Source organism: Bicyclus anynana, chromosome 18, assembly GCF_947172395.1.
Source record: "Bicyclus anynana chromosome 18, ilBicAnyn1.1, whole genome shotgun sequence".
Taxonomy (NCBI): domain Eukaryota; kingdom Metazoa; phylum Arthropoda; class Insecta; order Lepidoptera; family Nymphalidae; genus Bicyclus; species Bicyclus anynana.
In genome coordinates, this window is record NC_069100.1 from 15545533 (window position 1) to 15558006 (window position 12474).

The window sequence follows — 12474 nt, forward strand, 5'->3', positions numbered from 1 at the left end:
ATGAGAAAAGACACGGTGGTAGACAGGGGAAAGATGTAGTAAACATGTAGAAACTAACGAGTAGCAGTCAGACAAAAGCGGTATACAGTAAAATCGATCAAGTGGTATCGGGTTCTGATCCGACACGCACTTTTTGATCGAGTTTACTTAACTTAATGTAAAATGATGATATGTGGGCACAGCACCGCTTCCATTACTGATGCAGTGAAAAATAGCAGCCGTTTTTATCACTATTCAGTATTCACTTCCCATCGACTCCCCGCTGCGCCGTGCGAGCTGTATGTTATTGCGTTACTGCCCACTGCGGGCTGTCTGCACTTGTGAGAGGCGTTGTGTTCACCGATACGGTACCAACAAGCTTCTGGGTTCGATTCTCTGGACGTGTTAATAATGAAGTTATGTGAAAATATTTTGTTAAAAAATTATTTACGTTGGAACCAATCAACAGTCAGAATTAGAACCAGATCCCATTTCGCGCAGGGCGTGCAAAAAGTATGAATAACAAACAACTTACCAAATTGTTTCGTTAAGTCTTCGTTAAAGTTCGTTCGTTTGTGCTCTACCTACTCTATCTCTAACTAATAAAATGATGTATATAATTATGTAGCTAAGGCACTGTTTGGCGTGTGTTTGTAAGTCCGCTCCTTCACATCTCCACTCGTATACCTGAAACAAAGACAAATCAGATTAATATGGTACGAGTGGTAAGGTTTGTTTACAGAATAAGCAAGTGACCCTGTACATGGGCTATTTTCTATCTCGGTTGCTAATCTGTTTGGCTTTCCATAGTACGAGTGGATGTGCTATTAAGTATTCTTTTACAACATTCATTAAATAACTGTTTAAAGGTCGCTACATACGGAACAGGGCAGTAGTAATTCTATCTCTTGTTTCTGTGTCTCAGAGTCAGCACTCTGTGTTGCATTACCGCACGGATTCCTCGAGTCATCAAAGGAACAAGCAAACAAAATAATTCATTGATACATTTAAGCCTACAGCCGGAAAAACAAAAATAAGAAAAGAACCGCCAAAACGCGTGTATTTTCCTCCCGGAGCTCGGCGGTCGTGTCTCAGGCGGGCCCTCGTTGGGCGCCAATATAACTCAGCGCGCGGCGCCCGGCGTCTCGGCGCCGCTTACACAACGCCAGCCGCGCTCTGCTGAGGAGAATCAATCTCTAGCCGCCACGTGGACGGCCCTTCATTGTTGTCCTACCCGACAGTTTTAAAAACTTTTGATAATTATTATTGTAGGTATTCGTCTTGGGTAGGGCCATAAAGTAGTAGTACATAAAGCGCTTAACTATTAATAGCTGGGCTTCTTATTTATTTTTATGGACGTAAGTTTAACATGTTCTTTGTTTGTCCTAATATTACCCTACGGATTGAGAATAATGATATAATAAAGTCTTTTGTTAAAGAAAATGCAGGTTAGCAGTCTTTTAAACATGACCATGCAATAATGCTATTCTGTGACTATGCAACAGCCCGTGCTTTTAAAGAGGGTATGACGAAGCCTAGGCTTCTCAGATTGATCCACTAACTGGCTACTAATCTACAATTGAGGCTATAATTATATAACTTATTAGTTTTGAAATTCTTAAAATGATTCCTACGCTTCTTCGAAACCTAACTATGAAGCTCTATTGTCGATAGCCGCATAGTTTACGAATACATCCTTATCATCCTATTTGAATTTCTCTTTACCGGGTCAGGTTTCGCTCCTTATAGGACAGGATGTCGACCACATTAACGCTGTCTTACTGAGAATTGCGGGACGTAGAGTGATCATGTTTGGCACACAATGTCTTTTTGAGGCACCAATTCCCAGCTCGATCCTGAGAGTTTTTACTGAGAATTACTAGGAGGAACGAAAGGTTAATATTATACTCGGAAATCAGAAAAGCTCAATATTTTAATGCCCGTTTCAGGACTTCAACTTCACTTAGACCTCGCGATCCGAAGCCATAAAAGCTACCCACTAGACCAACGCGGCAGAGGCTTAAATAGGAGTTATAAAACATCAAAAAGCTTTTTAATAAGTCGGGAGAATCCTAGAGATGTAGCGAACACTTGCGGCCGGTAGCGCGGAGGTGGCGGAGGTACGGCGCCGAGACGCCTGGCGCCGTCTCCTGCCACGATGGCGCCCGACTTGGGACCCTCGCGTACTTTGCCTTCCTACCCACACCTTTACCTTATATACTTACAATCAATACATAATATAAATAAAATTGAAGTGTCTGTGAGAAATTTAAAAATAAATGTTTTTTCTTATGTGTTTATAGTTATTTACACAATACCAAAATACAAACGAGCTTTTTTAAAACTTGTTTGTTGGTTTGTCCGGGCTAATCATTGAAACAGCTGATCTCATTTCACTGGAAGATATTAAAGGATTAAAGGAGTTATTGAGCTACTTTTTTTCTTCCATGGTTACCGCAAGATTTGGAAAAACTGGATTTCACGTGTGCGGGCGTCCGCAAGTTTACAATAAAATACACATTATAGCCTCAGCTATGTGTTAAAATTAAATAAGCTTCATAATAATTAGAGGTTGGTCCATGTGGTTTTAGGTCAGCCACACCCTCGTGTCTCGGACAACACTTAAAGCAGTCTATGAAGGTAATTATCATCAATATTTGACAGTGTTACAGAGAAGTTACAGAGTTAAACATTACCACCCGATACGCCCACCGACCCGCATTGCAGCAGCTTAGTGGTCCAAGCTTCAAATCTTATAGGGAGGGCCTGGCCTTGTGGGATATTCGAATGGGCTGATAAGGATGATCTTAACATTAAATATTTATGTATTACGTAGAACTTTATTGTAACTAATTAATAGATAAAATCGATTTATTTTTTTACTCAGCGGAAAATCAAATGAAAATGGATCCAAGCGACAGAAAACCCTCAAACCCTTACGTTTCACTCCAAAACTAGTGCATCTTCAAGATATGTTGACTTCACAATATTCTATTCCTATATATCATTATCGACTCAAAACTATTAACTCTGTTCTAAATCTGGCGTCAGCATATGATAACTTGTTTTCGTTAGTTGTTACTTTCAACGTACCTATATTTGCAGCCCTCACGTCATCAACCCATATTCGGCTCACTGCTGAGCTCGTGTCTCCTCTCAGAATGAGATGGGTTAGGCCAATAGTCCACCACGCTGGCCCAATGCGGATTGGCAGACTTCACACACGCAGAGAATGAAGATAATTCTCTGGTATGCAGGTTTCCTCACGATGATTTCCTTCACCGATTGAGACACGTGATATTTAATTTCTTAAAATGCACTCAACTGAAAAGTTGGAGGTGCATGCCCCGGACCGGATTCGAACCCACACCCTCTGAAATCGGAGTCAGAGGTCATATCCACTGGGCTATCACTGGTCTATTTATCTCATTTGCAGCCCTCCATTCTGTAAAGTCACAGCGCTACAACTCAATGCAAATGAGCGATGTCACAACATCGTTGATTTCCACGGAAACTTCGTTGTTATCGACATTTTAATTTTGGCATCCTATAGAAATAAAGTTCAGATTCCAATAAAACTTGTTATGGGCGAATATTTCATCGACGAGTATAAAATATTGGAATCGCACGGCTGGTTGCAAGGACAAGTTCAAGAAAAAAACCTCGGTTGGGTTCTAACTCATTCCACTAAGTTCAATATGATAAAGCAACACGAATATAGTCATGTAATAATTATAAACAATGCAAGCGAAGTATAGAAGTAATCACGGCCACGAGATAAGGCGCTACATGATAATGTCGATCTGTTTATTTATGTGACGGACTCCTGCGCGCCGCCGCCGCAATAGGGAGCTAATTATGTGAGCTGTCATTCGAATGGTCAGCTACATTTAAATGTTTAGGTCAGCGCCAAAATGTGTTTTGTCATCAATAAAGGTAAAGTAAAGCTTCTAATCGATATGCTGTATGCATATGTGTGACACAAATACCTAATAATATATGTTTGCTCTACGATCCTAAACAACTTAATGAGACGAAACTTCGGCGACTTATTCATGACATTTAGCCAAGCGATTTAGCGTTCCGGTATGGTGTCGCGTAGAAACCGAAAGAGGTGTGGATTTTCATCCTCCTTCTAACAAGTTAGCCCGCTTCCATTTTAGATTGCATCATCACTTACCATCAGGTGAGATTGTAGTCAAGGGGTAACTTGTAAAAAATAAAAAAATAAAATTATTTTACACTAATAAATTCATAGGACCCAGAAAAATTTGCAATTACTTAATTTTATTAAAAATTTTCAAAATAATTATTCACCATAATTAATAGCTTCGTGGCAACAACAGAACAAAGAGAACACCAAAGCTAACAATATGGCGACGATTAGAAAAACAAATTATACTTTAAAATGGTCTCTAATCTAAATCTAATCTAATGGTGAAATTGGAATTTTAGATTTCTCCTAATACCCCGAAAAAAAATACATATTTAAGAATACTTGGACGACTTACGGTCTGGATCTTCCAAAGCAATCAAGATCGAATCACCATTTAGCTGATGATAAGAGCACGAGTTAAACGTTCATGTAGAAAATCACGAAGATCTGGCTGTCACAGATCATAGTACTACGACCTACAAGTTTCAGCCGCTGCCTGCCCCGCCTGAGGCACCGAACCATAGCTGTTATTGTTAAGCGTCATTCATATCCATTCATAGCTTCTAACGAATATATGGGCTCATATTCAAGGAATTAGTCGATAGTCTTAATGATTGCGTCAGCACACGGCTGGCGTCACGCTCACAGGTGACGTCACTGATTACACGGAATCGTGCGAACCTGTCGCACAGGTACATGGATTCTCAAATTACTCGCATCATCAATTAGCAATAGTCTGTTAATTAATTGTCAAGTAGAAACAGATTTTGTTTTGCGGTTGTCTATTATAAACAACCAACAGACGTTTCGAGTTACAGTATTTGCACACAAATAAGATGGCTTTCTATTGATAACATAATTTTCAAAATTGGATCAATATATCCAGAGATTACCTTATAAAACCTCACTTACCCCTTTATAATCCATACTGATATTATACCTAAATGCAAAAGTAAGTCTGTCTGTCTGTTATCTTTTCACCGATAAAACTACTGTACCTACTATTGAAATTTGGTATAGACAAATTGGACTCTACTAATTCTACAGTCAAAAGTTTGCATGAATAATACCTAAAACAGATCACGATGAAACTTAAATAAAATAGAAAGTTTTGTTATAGCAGAGGTTATGGTCAAGTAGTCCTATGGATGTGGTGTATATGTGGCTGTGCTTCCGCCACGTGGGCGCGCCCACGCCGTCAAAGGGCTTCGGGAAAGTTGATCGAGCGACGTGGGCACAGCACCTTCGCTTGGAGGCCGACGAAGCTTTGCCCACCATTAAAACGCCTTTTACTAAGAACTATAGCAACTTTGCCGATGTGTTTTTCGATTACGTATTATAATTATAAAAAATATAGCAACTATAATATATATAATTAACACCTTTTTTATGGCTTTATATAGGAATCTAATTAGCTCATCACGTAACCCAAACAGTGAAGGAAAAACATCGTGAGAAACCTGTGAATACCTGAGAAATTTTCCTAATTCTCTACGTGTATAAAGTCTGCCAATCCGCGTGGTGAACTATTGGCATAACTTATCTCATTCTGAGAGAAGACTAGCTCAGCGGTGACCCGAATTTGGTTTGACAATGATGAATGATGAATGATGATTTATTGTAATTTAGGTTGTAAGCTCTAATTTAAGCTGTTTTGTTTTTATCATTGAAATTGTTAACAAAACAAAAATAAAAATATATTCATAACAAAACTCCCTTGACTCTTTTAAATGTAATTTAAAAAAATTATGTCATTTTAAATACTAGCGGACGCCCGCGAATTCGTCCGCGTGGAATTCAGTTTATCACAAATCCCGCGGAAACCATGGATTTTTCCGGGATAAAAAGTAGCCTATGTGTTAATCCAGAGTAAAAACTATTTCCATTCCAAATTTCAGCCAAATCGCTTCAGTGGCGTTAAAGTGTAACAAACATCCATACAAACTTTAGCGTTTATAATATTAGTAGGAAAGTAGGATAATGAATAAATTTAGCATTGAATAACAAAATGTTATTAAAACCATGTGACCTACGTGTAGGCACCGTGCTGTAGGTACCGTGCCTCGGGGAGGTCGCCAAGCGGCAATGCTGAGACGCTTCTTCGTCACACTTCCCGCGAACCGGTCGGCGGTCGGCGCTCGCAGCGATCTTGACACACATGTGTCACTCGGCCGCTCGTTAGATCACCTAGCGCTTACCCTCCTTCGTCACGACGTAAAGGCGCGTACGCATGAACGAACTACTTCTCGTGGAGGGTTTTGTGGCTTGTACATATCATCATTAGAGCAAGCAAAACGATCACGCATGTTAGACAAACATGACTTTTTCATTAAGTAATGTTTGACAAAGGCTTCCAACAAAGATTTACTTTATAGAGGGCTGGTTTATTTCACAAATACTTGTACAACTAGGCTAAGATATGACTTGAGATGAAGCAGCCTTGATGTTGTCATTTTTAAGAGTTTTGACTCGAGTTCCGACTAATTGGAGGGAAAAGGGTATATTGCGCATACACGCACAATACGGTAATTTTTTTTTATATAAAAAAATATTCGCTTTCAGCCGTGGGTACGCGGCTTAACTCGCGAGTGATTGAGCTTTACGATATGGACAACTAATGATCCTGAATACTGACATTTATTTATACTAATGCCCTGCTTTGAGATTAGCCAATTAGGCTGGAGATTTTATAAATACTGCAGTAAGCACACAGACTCTATTCTTAGTGTAGTATACTAATATTTTATAGAAGGAAAGCTAGTGGTATTTTAGGGGGTAATCTCTGGATCTAAAACTATACCGATTTTGAAAATTTTATTAATAGAAAGCCACGTTATTTGCGAGTGTCATGGATTATATTTTATCCCCGTATTCTCTCGGGAACGGGAACTACGCTGGTGAAGCCGCGGGGAGTTGGCTAGTTGTGTATAATGTTGTATGCCCATACACGCTCAACGACATGTTTTCTGTGTTAGTCGACAATGTGTCCGTTGGCATATTCTCTGTCTACGAATGTCTTTCTCGTCGCAGCGTTCTACGGTTATTCAAAATACATCTCAGCATTATGAACATGGATTATAAAAAGCTAAAGACCATTAATCGATAGCGTCGATAAACATAACAGCCTACGATACACTATCGCTTTTAGAAACAGGAAAACATGACACGGTTTTTTCATCCGCTTTTGTGTAGCGTCCTACAAAGCCGTCGCCGCATCAGCCTGGCGCTGTGCCAACGCCAACGTTTGATCAACTGCTAATTGGCCAAGGGACTTGCCAAATCTTGGCGACAGTCAGGTTTCAGGGTGGTATGGTAGATCCAATACTGTTCCTTATTTATATCAACGATGTTAGAAACATTATGCGGATAAAAATCAGATTATAATCTAAATATGATTGGTACGAAAACGTTTCGGAACAGGAAAACATGGCACGGATTTTCACCGTGGAGTGCCCTAGTATAGAGGATAGCTCAGCGGCTGGCGGTCTGCCAACGTCGAACGTTTGATCAAGAGCTGCTAATTGGCCGTGCGACTTGCCGAAGCTAGGCGCCACCCGTTTTTTGGGGTCGGTCGTCGTCGTACTTTGAAAGAATAGAAATTACTGAAATTATTCTTCCAAGTTTACTAAATTAATTTCACCATCTTTTGTTAAATGTTAAACATTCAAAACGTAATTTTCTTATTTTATGTCAAAGACAAAACTTGCGAAGCTATTTGGCAACAACCACCAACAATCCATCAGCAATTTTCGAAGTAATTTTAAAAGTTAAATAATTAGTAAAATGGTGTTGAGCCTTGAAAGCCTCAACAACTCCACAGTAAAGGGACCGGAGTGTGGCTCTGTTCGATTCCCGCCCGCTCGTGTATTAAATCTAAACACTAGCTTAGTACAAGAAATACTTCTATATATTTCATTTCCCATCTAGTTATATCAACATAAATACATCATCTGTGAAATTTCAACTGTCTATCACGATTTATGAGATACAGCAGACAGACGGCCGGACAGACTAAGTAATAGGGTCCCGTTTTACGCTTACGAAACCCTAAAAATGAAGGCGTTAATTTGAAGTCGACCGATCTGTGTACAAATCAACACCCGCAGTTGCATCAGCGCTCGGAGTAGGTCGGACTCACCGCTCGCGCTTGACCCATTTGCTATGTTCTTTTTTAAAGGGTGATTTTTACGCGTTCACGCCTTTTTAATCGATTTTGAAAAGCTTTCCTCGTGAAAGACCCTTCCTTACCCTTCTAAGTTACCTACAAGTTTTTCATACTAGTTAGTGCTTCATAGGTTAGTCTCTATATCACAAAAGGAAAATACTAAGTGCAGCTTCAGAGGTTTCAGCTGGGCATTGTATGATGGTCAGTCAGTCTGATAGTGGTCACCCATCCAGCCATAAATCAATGCATCAACATTCAATACAATTTAATTGGGTGAATATTTTATTACTGTCTATCCATTTTGTTTGTTTGTTTGTTCAGGCTAATTATGAAAATTCAATGAAAAGAACTAGAGAACATTAGTTCATTATGAATCATCATTTTATGCATATTTTAACAGCCCACTGCAGGGCTCTCCCTCCTTATATGAGAGGAGATATGGAGCACAGAGCATTTTGAAATGTTCACTCTGAATGGATGCACCAATTTTAATGGGACTTTTACAGGTAAATAGAGGTTCTTAACGAGGAGCATATTTCCATTCATTTCCTAATGAAAATCAAAATAAATCATTCTTATCTTTTGTTTAAAATCCAATCAGTAGTCATGAAGTTTAACATGAACCAACAGACAAATAAAGGGTTTATAATATAAATAGATATTAATTTATGACAAAGACAATATACTGATCCTGTTTTCATAGTGTTACTGTTTTCAAGGATTATAGGTACAAAATGCCTGACAATACTAAAAGTTTAAATGGCAATATTCAACAAACGGCCAGCATAAATAAATCTCATTTGCAATGACTTGTTTCTAATCAAACCATATAAAATATGCAGGAAGTAGGCACTGTGTAACACATTACAACATTCTCTAATAACATTTTATATTACTATGCATTCCTTGCATGCTTCACATTTTAAAACTGAAGGAATGTCCTTTAACTAAACAAACCTTAAATTTTTTATATTCTATAACAAGTTGAGCCGTGATAGCCCAGTGGATATGACTTTTGCCTCCGATCCCAGACACATATTCCCGATATCACTCAGACATGCCTTGTCTATCACTTTACCACAACATTTTAAGCCTTGTAGACCATCCTACAACCGTGATAGCCCAGTGGATATGACCTCTGCCTCCATTTCCGGAAGATGTGGGGCCGAATTCGGTCCGGGGCATGCACCTCCAACTTTTCAGTTGTGTGCATTTTAAGAAATTAAATATCACGTGTCTTAAATGGTGAAGGAAAACTTTGTGAGGAAACCTGCATGCCAGAGAATTTTCTTAATTTATATTGTGTGTGAAGTCTGCCAATCTGCAATGGGCCAGCGTGATAAACTATGGCCTAATCCTTCTCAATCTGACTCGAGCTCAGCAGTGAGCCGAATATGAGTTGATAACAAGGAGAATACACTTCCCCCAATAGATTGCCAATATAGAGACAATAGAGGTACACTGGTGCAACCATGATCATTTACAATAATAAAATAACATAAAATTAATAATTTTGAAAATGTCATGAAATTATTTTTTTTTTCACTGCCACCACTTTTAAATGGCTCAACCGATTTTCTTCAAACATGTGAAGAAACACTTGCATAAAAGTCACCTTTGATACAAATAAAAATTAAATTGAAATTGTTTCATCCGTTCAGCAGCTATGCCACAGACAGACAGATAGACAGACAGACACATCAAACTTATAAAACCCCTCTTTTTGCATTGGCAAACCACAATGTTGTTTATTTTTAAAACAACATTGTGGTTTGACCAACAGCAAATAATACAAAAACGCTAAATTGTTTATTCCCCAGAGATTGGAAAAGAAGGCAAGGACCAAGCTGAGTGACAAAGTCTGGAGGAGGCCTATGTCGAAGGACAACCTGACTGCGATGGTATAACAGAAACTAAGAAATAGTATTAAGTATAATATATGTAATCAAAGTCAGAGAATAAGGGCTATTTTAATTTTTTTTATTAAGTTGTTTATACCTGCCAACGTTATCACATGGTTCATAATTAATTTTCAAAATTAAAACTCAATTTAGATAAGATTTACTTACAAGGTTTACTTAACTTAAAAAATAATGTGACATCTATAAAACCATACTAGATTTATATTGAATAAATAATTTAGATTGGTTGTAGGTTCAAAAATAAAAAAAGTTGATTAAAGTGGTGGTAATTTATGACGTGTCTGTCCATCTGTGGCTCCACAGATCTTGAATAGAAGAATCTATTTCAATTTAGTTTTTTTTGTAAAGGTGACTTATGTGCAAGTGTTCTTATTAGATTTTCATCAAACATATAGTTTGATGAAAATTGGTTGAGCCGTTTAAAAATTCTGGGGGATGATAGTGGGAAAGAATAACCGAATGTCTAGAAATATACTCGAGTGGTGTCTCAAATGAAAGAGCACTGGAAGAGAATATTGACAACTTGATTGAGAGTGTAAATAATAATTTCATGACCTTCAGGAGTTTTCAAAATTTTCAATTTTTATATTAAAATTTTAATAATATTTTTATATTAAGTATATTAATCCTGAAATGGCAATGGGCAGTGCATATAGTTTGAAGAGCAGATGAATGTTGGGGTCTCAAGTAGCTGGAATGGTAACCCTGTGTCATAACGTGCAGCGTTGGTTGACCCTCCATTTGGTGAATCACCAAGCAAGTTGCAGGAACCTGCTGGCTGCTGGCTACTCAAAACCTTGATTTTTGGAAGTCTATGCAAGAGGCCCATGTTCACCAGTAACATATTCAGCTGTTAATGATGAATGATGAATCATAGATTCATCTGCTGTGATGTCTATTGTCCAATATGGGTAGTGTGTTCAACTGGACACTGGTAGAGACAAGCTAGGTAGTAGCTCAGCCGTACATCTTTAGCGGTGTATGTGTAGAATTCCAGTAGAGAAACCAAATAATAAGCTTGGATTAAACCCAAGTTGGTTTTAAACAATACACGACTATATGTGATAGGGTTACATAAATTTAAAATAAAAATAAATCGATTTTGCTATCTTCATACAGCAAGAGATTCATTTATACATACAAAGTAAAACAAAGTTCTCTTTCAGTTTTGGGTAAAAAGAAATAAACACAAAGACCTTCTTATGTCCAAGATACGTGAAGGCCTTGATTAGTTATAAAAAAGCCATTATTCGTGGATTCTATTTAAAATTTGTGATGTCACTCTGTGAGTAGATATGTAGGCGCTAACTATAACCAACTACCAAATTAGGGCTAAAAGTTAATAAGCACTTGCAGTTTTTACAAATAGACGTACCTAGAAGTTCATAAAACAAAAGCAAAACCAAAATAAATTCACAAAACTTTTGAAAATAGAACAAATTCAAAAGTTTCATAATGTCAACAAAGCAATGACTCATAGCCATACTGCCGAAACTTTGAATGAATGCATAGTTTATCCGAATTGTTTTCTACAGCCATTAAATAGCCAAGAATAGGAATAACTTCAAAATTGGGTTACAGTTTGGGATCGATAATTATATTTATACAAAATCCTGAAAGCTCAACTCAAGATGGCGTAAGTATAACCCTACCGAATTGCGTTGAACCGGATCAATAGGAAGCGCCGCAGAAACGCTGCGACCTAAATCCGGTCGTGTAATACGTCTGATCGGACAGATGTACGGATTCTTGATTTTTACAAGATTTCTCATTAATGATAGATAATGCAATTATTCTGTATGATTTCTAGGATTATTAAGAATGCATTCTCACCGATTTGGTTGTCCATTAGCGCTTGGAATATCACGAAACACTTAATTTTTTACACAAGCACTCACACGCCCTTACAGTATGTAACAACATCACGAGTACACTAGCGCCATCTGGCGTACAGTTAAAACAATCGATGTAACACTTGCAGCTAAATTCACGCTGAAGACAATTTAATTTTTCCCTCTCTAATTAGTGCTTCCAGTGTTAATTTTGGCTGGAATTCGGTTAAAGGAGGCTAAGTTACACAATAATGTATATTTCACCAAATTTATCGTTGCGCACTGTTCTGCTACTCGATATTTAGGGTTATAAACTGCATGCGGGAAGTCAAGTATTGATTTTTTCGAAGCAGCTGACCGGTTCGCATAGGTAGGTACCTACCAACTAAGATGCGATTTCGCGCAAAATTATTAATGCCT

At 38.1% G+C, this 12474-nt stretch overlaps 1 protein-coding gene across 10 annotated transcripts in view; it reads right to left on the reverse strand.

Moving 5' to 3' along the window:
• LOC112043861 (talin-1) overlaps window positions 1-12337 on the reverse strand; it is an 85985-nt gene extending 73648 nt beyond the window's left edge. For 2 of the 10 annotated variants that reach the window (XM_052886738.1, XM_052886739.1), the window contains exons 1-2: window positions 12056-12335; window positions 515-666 (exon numbers count right to left, since the gene is read on the reverse strand). The gene's annotated coding sequence lies outside the window, so the exon portion shown is untranslated. Of the gene's footprint in view, window positions 1-514; window positions 667-12055 lie in introns of all 10 variants that reach the window. The other 8 variants (XM_052886743.1, XM_052886740.1, XM_052886737.1 and 5 more) reach the window with 6 other exon arrangements.
• Window positions 12338-12474: the final 137 nt, after the last annotated feature.